The sequence below is a fragment of the Pteropus medius genome, unplaced genomic scaffold (assembly GCF_902729225.1).
Source record: "Pteropus medius unplaced genomic scaffold, Ma_sr-lr_union100, whole genome shotgun sequence".
In the NCBI taxonomy this organism is placed as follows: Eukaryota; Metazoa; Chordata; class Mammalia; order Chiroptera; family Pteropodidae; genus Pteropus; species Pteropus medius.
Window position 1 is genome coordinate 8,126,468 of NW_024354875.1, and position 19,506 is coordinate 8,145,973.

Consider the following 19,506-nt stretch of genomic DNA (forward strand, 5'->3'; position numbering starts at 1 on the left):
TCTGAAACTAAGTATAAAGATTCTGAGGATTAGAGGGAGAACTAGCTCTACAACTATGAGCAAATTATGAATCTCTGAAATGAGAAAACTTGTCTGGATAATCTCTAAGAGTGCTTCTAACTTTAACAGCTGTATTATCCAAACTAAATGCTAACTCCTTGTATGTATATACAGGGCCTTATAATGTCTTTCTAAACTCTCAGACATTAGTGGTTTCTATAGACATGTTTGATTTATGTAAATAAATGTGTGTGTATGTGTACGAGTATGTGATCTTGTATTTTTGATTCATGTAAGAGAGGATTTCCAATAGATTAATTGCATTTATGCAATAACTTTTTACCATGCAATAACTTTTGTGTTTACCATGCAATAACTTTTTGTGTTCAAGTACACCTTACTTTTAGTTCCAAATATTTTATAATTGGTTATTTTCAATATTCTGTGTGAATATCAAGAAGAAAGGAAGAAAAAGAGTAAAGTAAAAAAAATTTTAGCTCAAGGAAAAGACTAAAAAGAATTAAAGAGTAGGTTCGGCATGAGGGAACATTAGGGAAGGTATCACAGGAATGAACAAGACTTGATCTTGATACTCTTGATCTTTAGAAACACAGTCAACGGCTAAATCAACAGTATGTGTAGTATGTATAAACTTCTAAGTCTCCACACTTTTGATGCTGCAAATGACTAAGAGAAATGCTTCATCATATTATAATCCAGGATTTAAAAGCCACCGGGTCAGTGTTTGTGGTCACTTATACACTTGTGATAGTAATTCTAGCTCAGGCACACCAGATACAACTCTTAATTCTATACTTTGCTCCTCAAAACAATTGCACTGTAATTTTTGCAGAGAATGCATTGACTCCCAAAGCTTCTTTCCCTACTCTCTTTGAGAAAACTTATACTTTCTTTATGAAGATACGAGGCAGAGAAAGAAAATAAGGAAACCAGCTAACACAATTGCTAGCAATGCAATGCAGAAGGAAGTGTTCCATTTCCAGATGGTGGTTACTCAAACTTGAATGAGTTCAGATTCACAAAACATAACCATGCCAACAAAAGATACAAGACTGTCAGAATCTAGTCATTCTTGACGCTGAATGTTCAGAACAATTTTTCCCACCATTTACATTCTAAGATAAGCTTCTAAAATCTCCCATTCTCTGCTAAACAAATCCTTCCCATATCCTGCCCCAAAATTCCCCAAGAAAGAGTTAGCTAACACTTCTATAGGACAATCCCTGTTTAGTTCAACTATTTGTGGCATTTTTCATTATAATATCATTACCCTATAAGTGGTCTATTCCTGGGGAGACTAGTGGTGGTTTAGCCCAGTTCAGTTTTAGAAAGACATTTATTCCAATATTTAATTTTATTTATGTTATTTAACCTAATTATTTTGCTTCCAAAAATAAACACAATGGAGCTTCTCTCTCCTTTCTTACAAGCTTCTATTAATGTTTGTTTTCTTCTTTTAGTCTACATATTAGCCTGAATTTATTAACTTAGAATAGTTTATTTCTCTTAATTTAACTTACTGCATTTCTCTCCTTCAATGTAAGAGTTTTCTGTTTTGTATAATATACCATGTGCTTAGTATTGAATGGAAAAAAGATGTCACATATGAATAAAATTATTGCCACACAAGTTCAGTTTTATGTTCCAACCCACCAAGCCTGTGATCAATAGAGATTTGCCACTGGAAAATACAGAGGTTTATTAAAATATCAATTTTGAAAACCGAGCAGACTGTAAAACTGTAAGAAATCAGATGCTTTTTGACATTGATCTATCTAAACTTTTCCCAAGTAGTTCATGTTTCCATTACTGTCAAGGGAGTGAAGTTAGCAATGTCATATTTTTATAACATTTCTGTAATAGCATACTTCTATTTGTATTATATAACTTTGTTCAATATAGACTTTGGAATTTCTAAGGCAATATATATTTACTTGATTCATTTAATTCCTTATTTTCAAGATTTCGATCCAAATTACTTCTTAGCCTTCAAGTTTTTAATAATGATACATTATTAAAAAATAATGATAAATAATGATACATTTGAATACAATATCAAGTTTAAAATCTTAATAAATACATCAGTGTGATCTATTTTATAAGAATGATTTTTAACTTTCCCCTATAACCTTACTCAAAATGTGTAAAAATTTAATCATAAAAATTTATCAGTAAGAAAAACAATGACTTTAAACTTTATAATAAGAAACGGAGTTATGACAGCTCAAATGTTTATAATGAATATTTTTAACTTCTTATTTTGTCTTTGAAAATTACAAATGAGCAAAGTAATTTTGATCGGTTAAAAATAAATAAATATATTTTAGGTTCTAAATTGTTATGGAGGAAGACACAACTTGCCAAATCCTAATTATGTGGTTTAATTTTTTTTTCCTAGGGAAGCCTACTCCATCAAAGCTAAGATCCTCAGTTTTTCTTCAATTTATTTCCATCTACAAAGACATAACTCTTTAGATAAGGGAAGACAAATTTAACCAATTCTTATGCAAATAGTGTGTTGATGCTGGTCAGCCAATATAGTACCATGCAAGGTCCTATGTGAAACTGGCAAGGGAAACGAATATTAAATAAGAAAATAAACTCTTTCACTGTTCTTTTCGCTCTGTCTCCAGCCACCCTGGTCGCCTCTTACTCACCAGTTACGATCCCTCCTCAAGGCCTTTGCATTTGCAGTGCTCTCTGCCTGGAACGTCCTTCTACCAAATACCCACTTGACGAGCTAGCTCTTTCGTGTCCTTCAGGTATTTACTTCAGTCTTCCTCTCAATGAAGTCTTCCTCTATCATTCTCTCATAAATATCAACTTCTTTTTCCTAAAATGATTCTTTTCTCTAAATACTTATTACTATCTAATTTATCATTTATTTATTTAATTATCTAGCTTAATGTCTGCTCCAAAATATATTCTCCCATAAAGACAGAAATTTTTGTCTGTTCCCCCCCGCCCACTACTTTTCTTTGACAAGAGAAGGGAGATTAGAGGACAAAAAAAAATAAAAAAGAAATTTGATGCCTAGAGACAAAGAAATAGAACAAGGAGACAGGAAAAGAGGAGGAGAATCTTAAATTATTTAATGTGGATAAGAAAATTGCATAAGATGGCATTGTGGGAAAATAAAACTTCCATAAAACTTTCTTAATTTCTCAATGCTTTTGCAAAAAGACTTATCTTCCTAAGACAAACAAATGTATACAATATAAATTTAGAGAATATTCATTGTCACTTTCCCCAGAAACACTGTACTCTTCACATACCATGAAAACTAGATCAGTACCTGTTTTCTCTAATCTTAAAAGATAATATAATTTATCTCCCCAAAAGGGCCAAATGGCACCCCAGCCAAGTTCCTACATCAAACTGCAAGGTATGAGGAAAAACAAACAATATCTCAAAATCTCAAAAGGGATTAATCCCAAAATTTGGACACAATTATGGGCCTTAAAAGCTGGAGACACTCAGTTTTATCTGCCACTTGAAAACACATATTTATACTCCAAAAGGTTAGGGGGAGAACCCAGGGCCTTTTCCATCCAACCTCAAAAGAGTAAAATGTTTATCTTTCCCCCTTTCCTGTTGGTAGGAAAAGGTGAAGGTTTTCTCTGTTTTTTACATAATTGAAAAAAATCCATTGTTCTCCCTTTCTGTCTTTGACCTATAATCTGCCACCCACTTTGAAAGATTTCATCTAGCCTTGTCTTGCTGTAGGTGGAGAACCAATTCTGCATTTTTACTGTGGCTATAAATCTGGTTGTAAGTACCAATAAGGACTCTTTTCCTTGGCTCCATGTCTTATGTTTCTGTAATATTCTTAGATACAAAGTACATAATCTTAAAAGTAAAGTAACATCTCAGAACCCAGATACAAAGTCTGGTAATATTAAATGTTGATGAGAGACAGAGATCAAATAATATCATACATTTGACACAGCTCCCCATGTAGATACAAAGAACAGAGAGAGTAGATGACCACATACATTATAATGAGGCCCTGTGTGCTCAACTGCAAAATGCTCAGGCACAATGATAAAGCAGGGTATTAACAATGAAAGAAAAGTAATTTACACAACAGCAAAAATGCTAAAAAAAGATTGGACTCAGAATTTTTTTTTTTTTTTAAGTAGGGGTATAACAACCTATTAGGTAATTACTCTAGTTTTAAATGTCTGTAATTTCAATTTTTATGATCATAATAGCAACTCATGGAGAATGAGGAAATGCAGATAAAGTCTGTCATTATGTGTTTATGCAAGTAAAAAAAAACTTACATTTTGAATCATAAAACCTAATTGATGTGAATTAATATTGTTTGTTTTTGTTTTTTGCTTTTGTTTTTAATATTTTTAAAACAGTCTGTGGGGAACGGAAGCAAGAAGAGCACCGGGACTTCTCGATTGAAAAATTATTATTTTCAGAATCTATGCAGAGGGCTGCTTCAGAAATATCCTCCTGTATTTGTCAATTTGTTTTCTTTCTTACTTTCTAAAGTAAGCATTGAAAAAAAAGGAAAGAGAAATAAAACATTCTGAAGCTCATCTGTCTATGGGACACATGTTTATGTCAGTCATCCTGCTCATGATCTAGTGTAATAATATATCAAAAGAACCACGTTAGTCTTGTAATTTATTATAGCAGTATATCAGCAGGGCGAGGCCTCCAAGAGCTGAGTTACAGACAAGAAGCTTACATCATTGCTCTTATTTACTTTCTGTGTTTAAGATTAATATAAAAGACAAAGTGGGAGGATCTGAAGTCGAAACTGATGCTTCTCTAAATTTTCTAAATCGCTTTAGATATTTAAACCAATGTAACTTTATTAAAAGTTATCACCTTTTATTTACTACCTTTGCCCACATAAATTAAAAAGTAAACAAATTTTAACTATTACTACTCTTTTATAAAGATGATTAATTTGCTTATTTAAGCATTTTCTTTTTACTTCTATTTCCCCATAAACAAAATAATAATATATTTGAACTACACTAATATGAGAGAGTTATATATATTTGGTATTTCATAACTGATGGTTTCCTTACTTTAAATTTAACAGAATGATAATTCTGAGGAGTATATAGGTCTTTCTGGAGTAAATCATTTAATATTTTAGTCTTCAAACTTTAAGAAATTTTTATGATTATTTAAGCATGTCAAGTATTTTACTGTGACTTATTCTTCTATGATAATCATTGATAATTAAGACTTTCTTTCATTTAATAAATATTTATTGAGCTAGATAACATTACTTCATTCACTAAAATCTATCTCATCATAAAGCTGGGCCTATTTGACAACATAGGGGAATTGTAGTCAAACCCTGTTCTCCATTTCTCCACAGCCATCCCCTCCTCCTCCAGCATACCAATGGCACTATGTCCCTCTCCAGAAATTTCAGGATTACAAAAAATAATATATTTCAAGCAACTCTGCCACATAATGTTTGAGGACTGCCTCACTACTTTTATTATATATTACAGATATCTATAATTCAGTAAAACATTTTGTAGTTAATAACATTTATACCCTCGTTATTGAAAGTATGGAGACTTTTAGGAATAATCTCTGGTTCCAAACCAGAATTAAATCAGAATCTCTATTTTAACAAGATCCCCAGTTGATTTCAACGCATATTAAAGTTTGAGAAGCACTGGTTTGACATGTCACACATTCTCTCAATCTTAGGTCTGTATAGTGTATCTTTAGGTCTAAGAATAAGATTGAGACATTTAAAACACACTATGCTAACACTAATGCTTTTCGAATGACAAAACTGGTGGCAAATATAAAAGGGTATTCATTTTTTGAAAGATCATGTACTGGTAAGATGACATATTGCAGATGAAAGAACTTGAGCCTTTGTGTTTTCTGAATGTGGTTGGACTTCTGACCTCAAGTTAGCTAATCTTTCAGTACTTCGACTACTTCACTGGTAAATTGAAATAATAATAATAATAGCTACTTTGGTGATGATTATGTGAAATGCAGACTAAAACTCTTAGCTACTCACTAAATGGCAACTGTTATTAAAAACCTTTAATGAAGCAGCTCAAACACACAAGAGTATTGATATAAAAATTTGTGTTTGGAGTTAGTCTAAAGCCAGTTTGTCACTATCCCTGATCCTGAACAAGCAGGTCTTATTAAGGCAATATTTCCTAATCTTTAGTTACTTGAATAGTGTTGTATTAGACATGACTTATACAACATCTCAGATCCTTTTGGCCACACCTGGTATCAGAAGTCGTGACCAGTTTTGTTTTTGTTTTGTTTTGTTTGCCACCGTTAACGTGATGGGCATTTGTGTGGGCACAGTGTCTTTGCTTCATATATGTGCCTGGAGCCTCTGACCAATCCCCAAGATGGTGGAAAACTAATGACCCATGGATCAAATATCTGACCAAGAGAAAAGGGCCAGCAGAAATATTCGTCTCCTCTACTTGACTGTATTTGCCTATGGACTGTCCTAAAATGTAATTTTTATATGGCCTCTCTAAAAATGTTCTCAGGAGATAAAGCAATTCAGTGCACTTGATACCAAGATGTTACCAGCTCTGCAGCATACCTTTTCAAATATTCTCTCCCTCTATTTCGGCCCTTTTTTTTCCCCCTCACTACTGCCTCCTGGGATTGCATAGCTAATAAGAAATCAGAATATAAACTCTTGTTTTAAGCTGTTTTTTTTTTTAAAACAAATCTGGACTGAGATCAATGTTTTCACATTTTTTATCCTCATCTGAATGCAACTTCTACTATTATTTATTTTGAATTGTTTTTTAAATTGACTCATTACCATAAAGGAAAATCCAGTACCAGTTAGAAGAATAGAGTATAAGTCTAAAAATACGTACAATGAAACTAAAACAACACTATCAAATTATAATTAAATACTATTATCTACCAAATTATAGTCTGAGTTCTCTCTCTCCCACCCCTTTAATTCCCTCCACTTTCATCAGTAACAGAGTGTGTCACAGGGATGTTAAATATATGCCAGCAATACACTAATCTTTCTTTCTAATCAATCAGAGGATTGAAAAAGTATCAAGAATAGAATTACTTTTCATACTACATCATTAGCTTTAAATTGATGCATCTGTCACCTGATATCGATGGTAAAAGTCCCATATTTTGGGAGAAATGTGCTAGGCACCATGAAGACCAGATTATGATGATTCTTTGAAAAATTCTGAATCAGGTAAGAGAGACTCAAACTGTAATTAATAATAATAATAATATTCTAATTTACTATATATTTGATTGTGCTTTGCATAAACTCTCCTTTACATTTAGAGTAGTTTATAGTGATAAATCCCAATTTTCAATATGCATGAAAATCAACTAAGAGCTTTAAAATTGAGACCAAGGCCTTATTCAAGAATTCCGACTTAAATCATTCTGAGGTGAGGCTCAGGCATCAGTATAATTTAAACAAACAAACAAATAAACCTCTCCGGGGGGTTCTAAAGTATGTTTGGGATTGAGAAATAATTCTACCTCTTCTAATATATTATTGACAGATTAAAACAAGTATGTTCTGCTTTTCCTGCCAATGGTAATATTGTTCTGAAACATTTATTTTTTCATTGAACTAACAAGTCCTTTAATGTCCCCACCATTCAGCAGCCCCAACCTTAGATGGTCTGGTTAGCTGATTAGGCTCAGCTTTCTCAGGTTGTCACTAGAACCATGTGAAGCGATTTTCCTCTCTTACCCCATTGTGCTCAGCTCCAGGTCCTAATCCTGGAACTAAATACCTGAATACTTTAGGTCTCTGTGTCTGAAATGATCATTTTAGCATGCAAACTACTGGTTAGACAAATTTGGAGCTGCCACATTAATGGTCATAGGATTCTGTTTGAATCTGGGTGGAAATATTAGCCTGAGTCTTCAGTATTGCCTGTTTTTGACAAACCCTCCTTTCATATGTATAACTGTTCAGTTTTACTTCCCTCAAACATATAGCTTTAGTTAACATTATTTACATTTCATTCCATTTTTCTTTATCATTTATTAACCTTTAATAAATATACAATAACTCAGTTCATGTATCTTACTACATTTATTTTTAAATATTAGCTTGTCCTTTTAATAATTTAGTAACCTAATTGAAAATCATTAAATGTATTTTATATGTTGATGGCTAACTATATTTCTTTTGATGATTTGTTAGTATATGCTAGTATAAATTATTTAGCGTTTCAATTTTTATTAGCTTTTATATGTTCTCAAAATTTCTCATATAAATAAAAGATCTTGTTACAATAGCCTTTTAAGTATTAGGGCCACAGAAACATCTATTTTTCCTGCTAAACAGTTTTGTTCTCTTCAACTGAATATATACTATATAACTTAATAGATTACCCTTGGCTGCTGGGAAGCTCAGAAATAAATTTATACTTTTGTTATTTATTTACAGTCATAGTATACAAGAGTAAACTAGTTGACACATTTTTAAACAGTTGAAATAATAACTAATTAATTATAATCAATTTTCTGGCATTCTAAGTGTTTTCAAGGTTCAAACACGAAAATAAGTTCAAGATATTGTCTTGAGCGTAAATAAATTCATACTGGTTTTTGTGTGTGAAATTAATACGAAATACATTAAAATTAACTACAGAACAGTACAAAAATTCAATCAGGATTTCAGAGAACAGAAAAGTTCAGTAAGGAAATTCAGAATTTCCTAAATCTAAATATGAAACTTTGCAAGCAAATTAATTTGGAAGGCATATGTTAATTTGCATGCGTGTGAACACGCATGCAGAATGGCTTTCCTTACCTTTTCTGTTCTTTTCATTTTTGTATATGAATTTCTACAAGGAAGCTGCTGGAATAGGTAGCTGCTGCTCTTTTGAAAATTCTTTCTGAAGCCTAACAAATTTAAAGTTTCCAAGAAATACTAAATTAATCCATCAGTATGGTATCACCTTCTGAAAGGACACCAGTTATTTTCTGGGTGAATACACTAGTTGTCCTGAATACTGACCATTATTCTTCTCCAGGAACACATCTCTATTGAGAAACTCCAGCTTCGGTAACATTTTAATTTGCACAACTAACCGAGCTGAACCATCATTGAAATGTATGTGGATTTAAATCAAAGAGATTGTGTTAGAAATAAACACCATTAACCCTATGGCAATTACATTCTTATCTTATCAAGTAGAAATATCAGTTGTATAGATTTCAGAAAATTACCCTGAATGGCTGAGGCCTTCCAAATAGCTAAGTTTTGGTCTTTTTTTTTTTTTTTTAAATCTATTCACTTTTTCACTTTATTTGGGGAAACATTTTTATAATTTCTCTTTTAGTTTGTTCATCTATTTACTTATTGCTTCAGCAAATATTTGCTAAATGAAGCAATGAACCAGACTTTGGGCTACTTGCTTTTGGAGATATAAGGATGAAAAACAATTTCTGTTTCTTCAGATGTTAGAAATACTATATAGAAGAATCAATGAGGCAATTTATGATTTATTCTAATTGATATAATTCATGTTCATACAAATGTATACGTGTATAGTAAAGTGTAGTCACAAAATTTTAAATTTGGTTTATTTTTTAAATTGCATTATTCAAAGGCAGTTTTAGAAGGTTTAGCATTTATTGCTATTGCTAGGTACCAGGTTGCATGCAATAGTCACTTTAACTCCTCAAAATACCCACTTTGAGACATAAACTTAGTCTTGCTTTACAAGGGAAAAAAAATAAGGCACAGAAAAATTAAGAAAATGTCTCAAGTTTAGTAAATATGTCAAGAATCCAAGTTTCAATTGTATGTGTAATTCCACAACCTAACCTTATTAATTTCTGCCACATCATACTGCTTCTTGAAAAGCTGTATATTCTATTTTGCTGCTAAGACTGTCTACATGATTACAATGATTATTAACCAAGAGGTGGCACCATCTTATTACACATATTAATGTATAAAACGATGGATACTGAGGCTGATCTAGCTGAGTTCCACATAACCAATGATAGAATTTTGAACGAGATCAAAATGTAGAACTTGCAATTTAAATAGATTGATTTACTTTCTGAAGATCATACATCTGTTGTCTTCATAATCAGGAATTAAAACAATTTTATCTAACAGCAATTTCAGACTTCTTTTACTCCTGTCTTATTTTCAGGCACTTGTGTTTGACACTATCATAATATCTTACGAACTTTATTGTATTCACTCTGTGATAACATGTATACATCACAATTACAGATGATAAAATTTAGACAACACAATTTACCATTTTTATCTCCACAGTCTTTATTTCTTTTAGGTGGAAGACCAGTGTTTCAATGTTTTTGGCCTCTAGGAAATCAAGCCACACTGCTCAATGAAAGCAGTCCTCTCCCTTCTCTACATTTTGAAAAATTTTTGTGGTTTTTGCTTGATTGCAGAGTAGGGGTGGATAGGAGGGTGGGAGGGGTTGACGAGGAAATTCAGTCGTCAGGAACCAAAAATCTAGAAGTCCTTCAATACATAGGGCAGTTGTATACAATGAGCTATCCAGAACTCAACTCAAGTTTCAAATATCCTACAAGACAGTCACAAATGTGAAACTCATTTATAATATCTAAATTTAGAAATTAACTCACATATATGTGTGTGCGTACATATATGTATATATGCACAAAAGCATTGTTTTATAGAGTTTTACTATACACTTCAAATTTTTGAAGGAATGCAATATGTTTATAAATTGAAGGATGACTTCACTTAATTTCATTTAGAACATTATCAAGAACTCATTATCAGTTTTAAAAATCATATCACCCAAGAGATCACTACTCTCAGTATTTGAGTATCCAGTAAGAGTCTGATATGAGTCTGCTTTCCTAGCTGTCACATTCATGATTATTCTACATATAAGTAAAACACTGGATTATGTCCTCATATTTTCTCCCTTATTTTTGTGCACTTACATATTGGAGTATTTTCTATTTTTATTATAAATTAGTTTATGTATTTTCTTTATATTGTAATTTAGGTATAAAATTGAGTTTTGAAAAGTTATGTATGAAGATAGGTACAATATAAAACTTCATATGAAAATAGAAATGGGGATGTTACAAAATTTATTTTATTAAATAGAGGAACATGGCTCTAATAGAGAATTGGGAAGTATAATTTGCATTAGGTATTAGACATAGGACATTAGAAATTAATGTAATCTTTTGGGCCTCAATTTCCTAATCTGTGCTATAATATTGGATTGTCCCGGGTAATGGTAGAAAAATTTTTCAGTTAAACTTTAGTGATTGCTCATGCTGATGTTGATTATTAGATTAAAAAATTAAATTGTTAAATTTAATTGTTTTACATTTTAAAATAATTGAAACCAGAATGCCTTTTCTTTGGTGATAGGATATCGTTTTGATTTGGCTAAGTAATTCAAACATGTTGTCAGAAAATTCACTTTTCTGGGTATCAAAAAATATTCTGTAGGTTTCAGAGTTCAGGACCCTGTAGGTTTTATAGCACAATTAAAACTCAATTATCATAAAAAGTAGTAGCATAGATTCATATAGATTAGAAAGATACCTATGTAGATACCTGGATTTCTTGATTAATTTATGAAATAAAATAACTGATTCTATAAGTAGAAAAGAAATATTTGGTGCCATAAAAAATAGAATAACAAATATCCTTGTGGTTGATCTTACTTATAATTAAGACCAATTAAAAAAATTTTCTTTTCTTATTTTTACTCAAAAGAATTCGTCATCGGAATGTGTTTATCTAGGAGCAGATATTCCTGCATCTTTCTCATTTAAAAAATAAGTCTTGGAATTTAGTATTTCTGCCTGGGAATATACTCTGGGGCGGCGGGGGGCGGAGGGGGGGCGGGCAGGAGGAAACAAACTTTGTACAAAGTTTCTAAAAGAATGTCTGAAGTAAGAAACAACAGAAATTGCAATTTCTAGGAACATAAACAACATCTCTTTTGGAAGACTTTGAGTCACTAGGTAGCAAATGCCTTCCAAAAAATGATTAACGCGGGTAAGTGCAGAGAGAAAGGCTATAATCACTCTGTCTTAGCCCCTGTCAACTTTAGTTATTGTTTCAGCTACTGGAACAACAGAAATGACAGATACAGAACAGAAATAAAGATAAAGCAATGAAATTATTGTCTCTTTTTTTCTCCTAATAACTAGATCACTCAAAAGTATTCAGTTGTATATTGCTAATCAAAGAAGGCTTTCCTCAATAAATGTGTAGGTAGGACCACCACACAAATTAATGTAGTACTTAAAATTAGAAACATTTATCCATTTATTATATTTTTATCAATATAGGTCATATTTAAACTGTATATGCTTGCATTTTATCATGACCTTACTCTGAGATAAACTAAAAAAATAAAACCTAACTCTGAGTTTAAAAGAAAAAAAATTAAACCTATTAATTAATTTGTTAAGGTAAATATTAGCAGATAACTAAAAAAGTACAATATATTTTTAAAAACACATTTTTCTTTGTTTTCTTTTTTTCATGTTTGAAAGGATCTGTTTTTCTGATCCACTGATCAGTAATGGTTTCTATAATATTCTTATAATAAAATAAGTGACTTATAAATATTATATCAATATTTTTCTCTTCAAACACTTAATTCCATGGTATACCATGTTTTAAAAAAAATGATTTTCTGATAAGAACAAAGCTACATACTGTGTTTCATTCTGAAGATTTATAATATGCATGCGAATATTAAAATCTTTAGGATATTATGCAGTAATTAAATCTATCAGACTTCATTCAAACCATAGTTTCAATAATGTGCTTGAGCGTAGTTTAATTCCTCTGGATATTCAAGAGGACACACTTTTCAAACACAATTTGTAAGTGCATTAGCATTTTACTGAATTCGTTTGCTCACAATGAATAGGTTTTCAAGAATCTCTCCAAACTTTTTCAATTAACATAAATATAAATCAGTTCCTATTCATTAAAGAAAATACACATTCAAATATTTCAGATTGTAATGTTTAGATTTTTTCCCAATCTGTCAATTCCCTTGGTGATATTTGATCTCTCTATTCCTACAATTTTTCTCTACTATCATCTGCTTCATCTAAAGTTAGAAAATATACAACTGTGCAAATAATATTTTCCTTTATGTAATTATTATTTCTCTCACTATTGCATTGCCACAGTACTTTTTGATTTTGTAAGTTGAACCTTGTTTTACATCTCTTCTTATATTTCATAGTACTTTAAGTCTTTTATAAAGTTTTTAAACATTCATAGCTATACTTTCTTCTACTTATAAATATCATTCTTTTTAACTCCATGGTTTTATACCATCACATATTTCTGCAGTGCCCTGTACGGTGCATTCTAAAATGTAAAAATAGCATTCATTATTTTGGTTTGCTGACCTTTTTAAAAAATATATATATGTATATGTGTATATATATACACACACACACACACACACACATATATATATATATATATATGAATCAAAAGCATATATATCAATTACATTAGTACGGTTTCCCAAAGTAAACAAAATAGGAGTTATGAATGAGAATAATAGGAAACACACACACACACACACACACACACACACACACACACACACACACATTCATTCTCTCTCAAAAGGCCTGGTACAGAAAGATTACTGAAGATCAGAATAAATTCAACTGGCTACATGTGAATTTTTCAGATAAAGAACTCTTAGCTTCTGTGAAGAGTTAAGAAGAAAAATGCTCCAAAAAGCATCCTTTGATTTCTAAGACTTTTCAACTCAACTGGACAGGCACATACCAAATTAAAAATTGATATTGATCACACTTTTGTACATATAAGTTAATTAAAAAGATAAAAACTAGGTAATCCAAAGTTATGAATAGATAGGATATTAGAAACACTGGTTCACTTTTTCAACAGTTGTCAGATAACAGAAGAGTTTTTAGAGTTTCTGAGACTTTTATAATATTGTTATAGTCTCAGAATATATTTTCAGAACAAATGGTATTTTTTTCCAAGAGAAATATCTTGTTTTTAAACTTTAAACATAAGCTAGATTGTATCCTTAACTATTCCTAACAAGAGATGATCTTGCTTCTCAGTTACCCTCAGTCTCAAAGTTCCATGGTTATCTTAGTAATAGATTATAGAAACAACTGATTGATCACAAAAATAGACAATTGAAAGTATAATACATACTCAGAAATTGAAATCAATTAAAATGCAATTTAGTAACAAATATAACTTATATACTAGTTGTAAAATTATGACTAAAATATAGGAAACAGTGGATAAAACAGAGTACATATTAATAGTAAATTCATGCTACTGACCAGGAACATTATGTCATGGCAACCATGGAATCCTGATTCTTGGCAAAATAGTGAGATAACTTTAGACCCAGAGACATACGTTTATCCAATTAATATAATAAAGTCACAGAACATAAAGCTGAGGGAAACAGAAGTTAGGTCTTATGCACTACTGAAGAATGGGTTATACCTCCACATAAAAGAAATATTTCAGAGTTTTCTTTGCATTTTAAATTAAAACGATCAAGTCCATCTACACCAAAGAGGATCATCTAACTGATTCATTTTCTTGAACTGTATTATTATTAAAGAGAATAAAAACAGAGAGAAACCATCCTTTTTTTGTAAAAGTTAACTGTACTCCTAAATCCATGTGACACTTATTGAAAGATCAGATCTAAATTATTTCTTTAATTTTATGGGAGACTTGTATCATAACTTTCATATACTTAAATTAACTTAAAGTAGGTCCTGTTTACCCTGAAAAATAGATTTTTTGCCAACTATGTAGAGTGCTATTTGAAAGAAAAATAAAAGTTTATTTATTGCAGTTTATTTCAGAAGCTTGAATAGAGATTTAAAGGCAAAATTCATAAAGAAACAGATTTTGCCTCAAAAAAAAAATTGCTCTAGATTAAAAGTAGTTGCCTCATCAATTACCTCCCATAAAATAAAAAATAAAAATATTCAAGTGGTGATTTAAAATTCATTTGTCAGAAATGTTAGGGAAAAAAGTGTGCTTTTTTAGATACAAAATCAAATAATAGCTATATTCAACTCAATTGACATTCTATAATTTTTTGAAAGTTAATAGAAGTCATCGTGAGTTCAGAGAGGTAGACAAGATGTTTCTTGTTTGAAGTCAAGTGTTATATTCAAAGCAGAATTGTTATTAACTTTATCCTCATTATGTTCTTATACTGTAAGACCATAAATTTATACACAAGATTTTTTTTTTTAAACAAATGGAACCTTTTTGAACAGTGTCATCGGTTAAGTGTGCTAGTATCTAGATTTGCCTTGGAGCACCACAATCTTTGTTGCACAGCCTCGAAAAGAAAAGGAAAAAAAAAAAAAATTCACCCACAAGCCAGTATTCACCAAGATCAGGCTACTTTCATTTACTACCATAGAAAACATCATTCAATTCATCTTCAAGTATGAAATCTGTAACATATACCTGAAAAATCATAATTTTGCAAGATAACCATTTTGTTTCTAAGAAAGAATTATAAGGAAGAAATATTATTTTGGTTTTTCATGGTTTTGTTTGGGGAGGGAGTGGAGAAAGAGACAATTTAAAAAATAATCTATAAAACCTTTTTGCATCAGCCTAAAGTTTTGATGTTCTTTATTATAATTATTTTTATGAAACTAAGATAGATGTAATAATGGAAAATGCTGAATTATCTAAATCTGATAGCACCTCACATGTATTAAAAGAGAGAAAATATAAATGAAAACAGTGTTATGTCAAGATTTGATTTTATTTATAGTTAAAAGAGAACAAACATTTTTCTATCCTGAGTCTTCAAGTAAAATAGAAGAATTTCCAAGGAATTCAATTGGTTAGAGCAGAACTATATAAAATTTTTGTTTTTCAAAAACAGAAAGAAATGGAAGCTACTAGAGACTATATAACCTTGTGATTTTTTGTTATAGTCTTATGGTCTCTGGAATCAAACTATACAGACACATTTTTTTTTTAAGCCAGGTAATTAGGGTACAGGGGCTTTACCAAACTTGGTAATATTCATGTAATCAGTTAATACCGAAAGTAAGGCTTAAATATTCAGTATCCCATTGAAAGCATAATCTAAAAGAATTAAATAAACTTCCAACTCCTCATTCTAATATTTATTTTATAATCTTATCTTTAACAGAATTAGATTACATATATTTAATAAATCTTAATTTTCAATTTGAATATTAAACGTTTACATTTTCCATTTTCTAATTGTAGTTTCTCAAGAACCTAAACAATAGGAACAAAATATACATCGTTATGTTACATGAGCCATTAAAGAGGTGCTGTGATATGCCAAAACCTTCAGAATATCTATTAAACAGTTTTAGACAAAAGGCTATAATAAATGTCCTTGCAATGATGGTGGTGTCAAGTACTGATCTCTTTTGAAACAGCTTTGATGATTCTGTCTCCAAATTATTAACTTCTCTTAACACAATAGAGACAAATAGATAAGGAACACTTTTAAGGAAAATAAATAGAAGTTCTTTGTGTTTATTTGACTACAGTTTTAAAGGGGGCAATGTGTCACTTATAGCTTGATGTTTTCTTCTTTATCAGTTTCACTAAGGTTTTGTAACATGTGTCAAAATAATGTGATGCATGCTAAACTGTGGGCTCTACTTTGTAAAGGAGCAACTCTACTTAGTTTACTAAGTAAATCAGTACTTCAAATTTTGCTAGGCTTATTTTCATATCCAGTAATAAATTAAAATATCACTTGTTCAAAGGGTATTGTAACATATTAAAGACATATGAATAATAAGGAGAAAACAAATGCATTGCTAGTCATGAGGCATGTGGAAATGGCCATATTTGAATCCTTAGTTTGATCTATTTTTCTATAAAAACATACATCCAAGGATAGCACAATGATTGAAAGCACTAGGTCTGGAAGGGACCACCATGATAGAATCCTGTTTCTGCAGGAATGTGGCTTGCTCCTGGGCAACTGCTAAACTCTGTGCCTCATTTTCTTCATTGGCAAAATAGGGATAATCGTAAAAGTGCCTGCCAAATAGGAATGCAATAAAAATAAAATGAAATATAAAGTGCTTAGCATGGTATCTAAAGTACCATTCTCATTCAATGACTTAGCTAATATGACTAGTAAGTTGATATCTCTCATACATCTTAAAAAATGAGAATAATGAAGAAAGTGTTTAAACAGTGAATAAATAATTTTTTTTAGAAATGTTAAGTAATTTTAAAAATTAATTGCTCATTTTATTAACAAAAACATTACCTTTCTCTTAAATTAATTAGAAATTATATGAAGATAAAAATAAGAAAACCTAGATGTGTGTAAGAATATAATAAACTTTGTAACATTTTCTCAATTTTCAGGCCTAACCAGATTTTTTTTGGGATGCTAAAACTGGTTTATTAGAGAAGTATAAGAAAATGATTATGTAGTTCTAAGTTGAGACAAAATTGGTTAATGTCCTATGGGGAAATAAAGCTGTAACCTTTAATGTTCTCTTCTCGACATTTGTATCTCCACAGGACAGAACTTTTTTCCAGTTTAATATAATTGACATTACTGTGTAAGTTTAAAGTGTACAGAGTATTGATGGGAAATGTGTATATACTGCAAAATGATTATCACAATAAGGTTAATTAAAACATCCATTACCTCACATAGTTATAATTTTATTTTTTGGTGGTGAGAACTTTTAAAGTAGACTCTATTAGCAATGTCAAATATATAATACAGTAATGTTAACTATAACCAGCCAGAAGTATCTGGTTTGGACAAGGATAGAAAATGGAAAGTTAGAATCATAACTAGGCATATTTTTTAAATGCCAAAACAAATTCTTTAAATTATACTAGAAATATCTGATTACTAGACCACCTAGAGGAGCTATAATTGCCATACATAAGAATAGATTAAGAAGGAAAGATAAGCAGTTATATAAAAAGAGGTTGAAGTAAATATAGGATTGTTATGAGGTGTTATAGAAGTATTACTTATATCAGGTCATACTAGAAAATAATACCACATCCAGGATAGTGATTTACTTGATTGTCTTTTCAAAATCATCATCCACTAGCTTCATTTAGAATTTCTCTACTGTATTATAAGGCACATACTTTTGTACTATATACTTATAATAACCCTGAAAGTTAGAAAATCCACATATTGGAAAATTAAAATTTATAAAGACTAAATGATTTGCTTATGGTCACATGACTTTTAATTGGAAAAGATAGACCAAGAATTTTGGTATAGAATTAATTGATCAGAGTTAATGCTTTTAGCACAAAATGAACTCATCAGGTCTTAGCCCATTATTTCAATCTGTTTTAAGCTTTCAACTGTCCTGTACCAGTGCTACTCACAATAGCCAGTCCACAATGATAAGGTGCAAGTACTAAAATGTAAATCAATGCACTTCTTTCATCTTCAAAACACACACACACACACACACATACACACACACACATACACATTTTGTTAGTTTCCCTAGGATAAATATTAATCTCCCTATATAATACATGTATATATGTATATATATTATATATATGGATATACTTACATATGAATAGGTTTATATTCAATTGAATTAAACAGAGTGCTTAATGATGTAGATTAGGCATTAGTAAACTGCGGCCTTTGGTTGATTGCCTATTTTCATACATAAAGTTATATTAAAATACTGCTATGCTTATTCATTTATATATTCTCTGTCGACTTTAGCACTATAAGGCACGTAGTTGTGATAAGGCAAATATGATTCATGAAGCTTCAAATATTTAGCATCTGGTCCTTCAGGAAATGCGATGGAGGAGTGAAGAGACTCGGGGTTATTTTGTCTTTCAGGCATGCACAGAGTGGGCGGTGGGTGAGGGGGTAGAGTCTTGTAACCACCAAATCTTATTCTTCTGAACCCTGAGTGTTCCCAGTTGCTAAGGGCTGCTGTCCTCATAGGATAAGGGGAAATCACTGGACTTTTACTATTCCATTCTATAGATCCTAAATATCCACTGTAAGTGTTCTTCAGGGAGAGCATAAAGTCTCTCCAACTAAGGTCTCATTTGAAACCCAGAGAAAGGAGATAGAGAATGGGCCTGATTGTGAAAGGAATTCGTTCTTTTTTTTGTCAAAGCTTAGGTTGATTTGAGGACCCCAGAACAGACAGAAGATCATTTCATTCTTTTCTAATGTTTTCATTTCCCTTTTTTTTTTAAACTAGGGCAACTAACCAACATCATTTCACATTTCAAAAAAATGATAACACTGAAGCTTATGCAAATCATTCTAACAATTCTAGTTCAATTAATAACTAGAAGAAAATCAGTTATTTTTTCTCCAGAATAAAGTTTATGAGTCAAATTCTCTCTGTGGTAGCAAATGTACCTGAAGAAAGTTTTAAAAATATTATCTACAATTATCTTTTTCACTGAATATATTATTCAATTGG

The 19,506-nt window shown here is 30.9% G+C and overlaps 1 protein-coding gene across 1 annotated transcript in view; it reads right to left on the reverse strand.

Annotated features, from left to right (window-relative positions):
* Positions 1 to 19,506, reverse strand: part of LRP1B (LDL receptor related protein 1B) — a 1,647,539-nt gene that overhangs the window by 276,168 nt on the left and 1,351,865 nt on the right. The window lies entirely within an intron of this gene.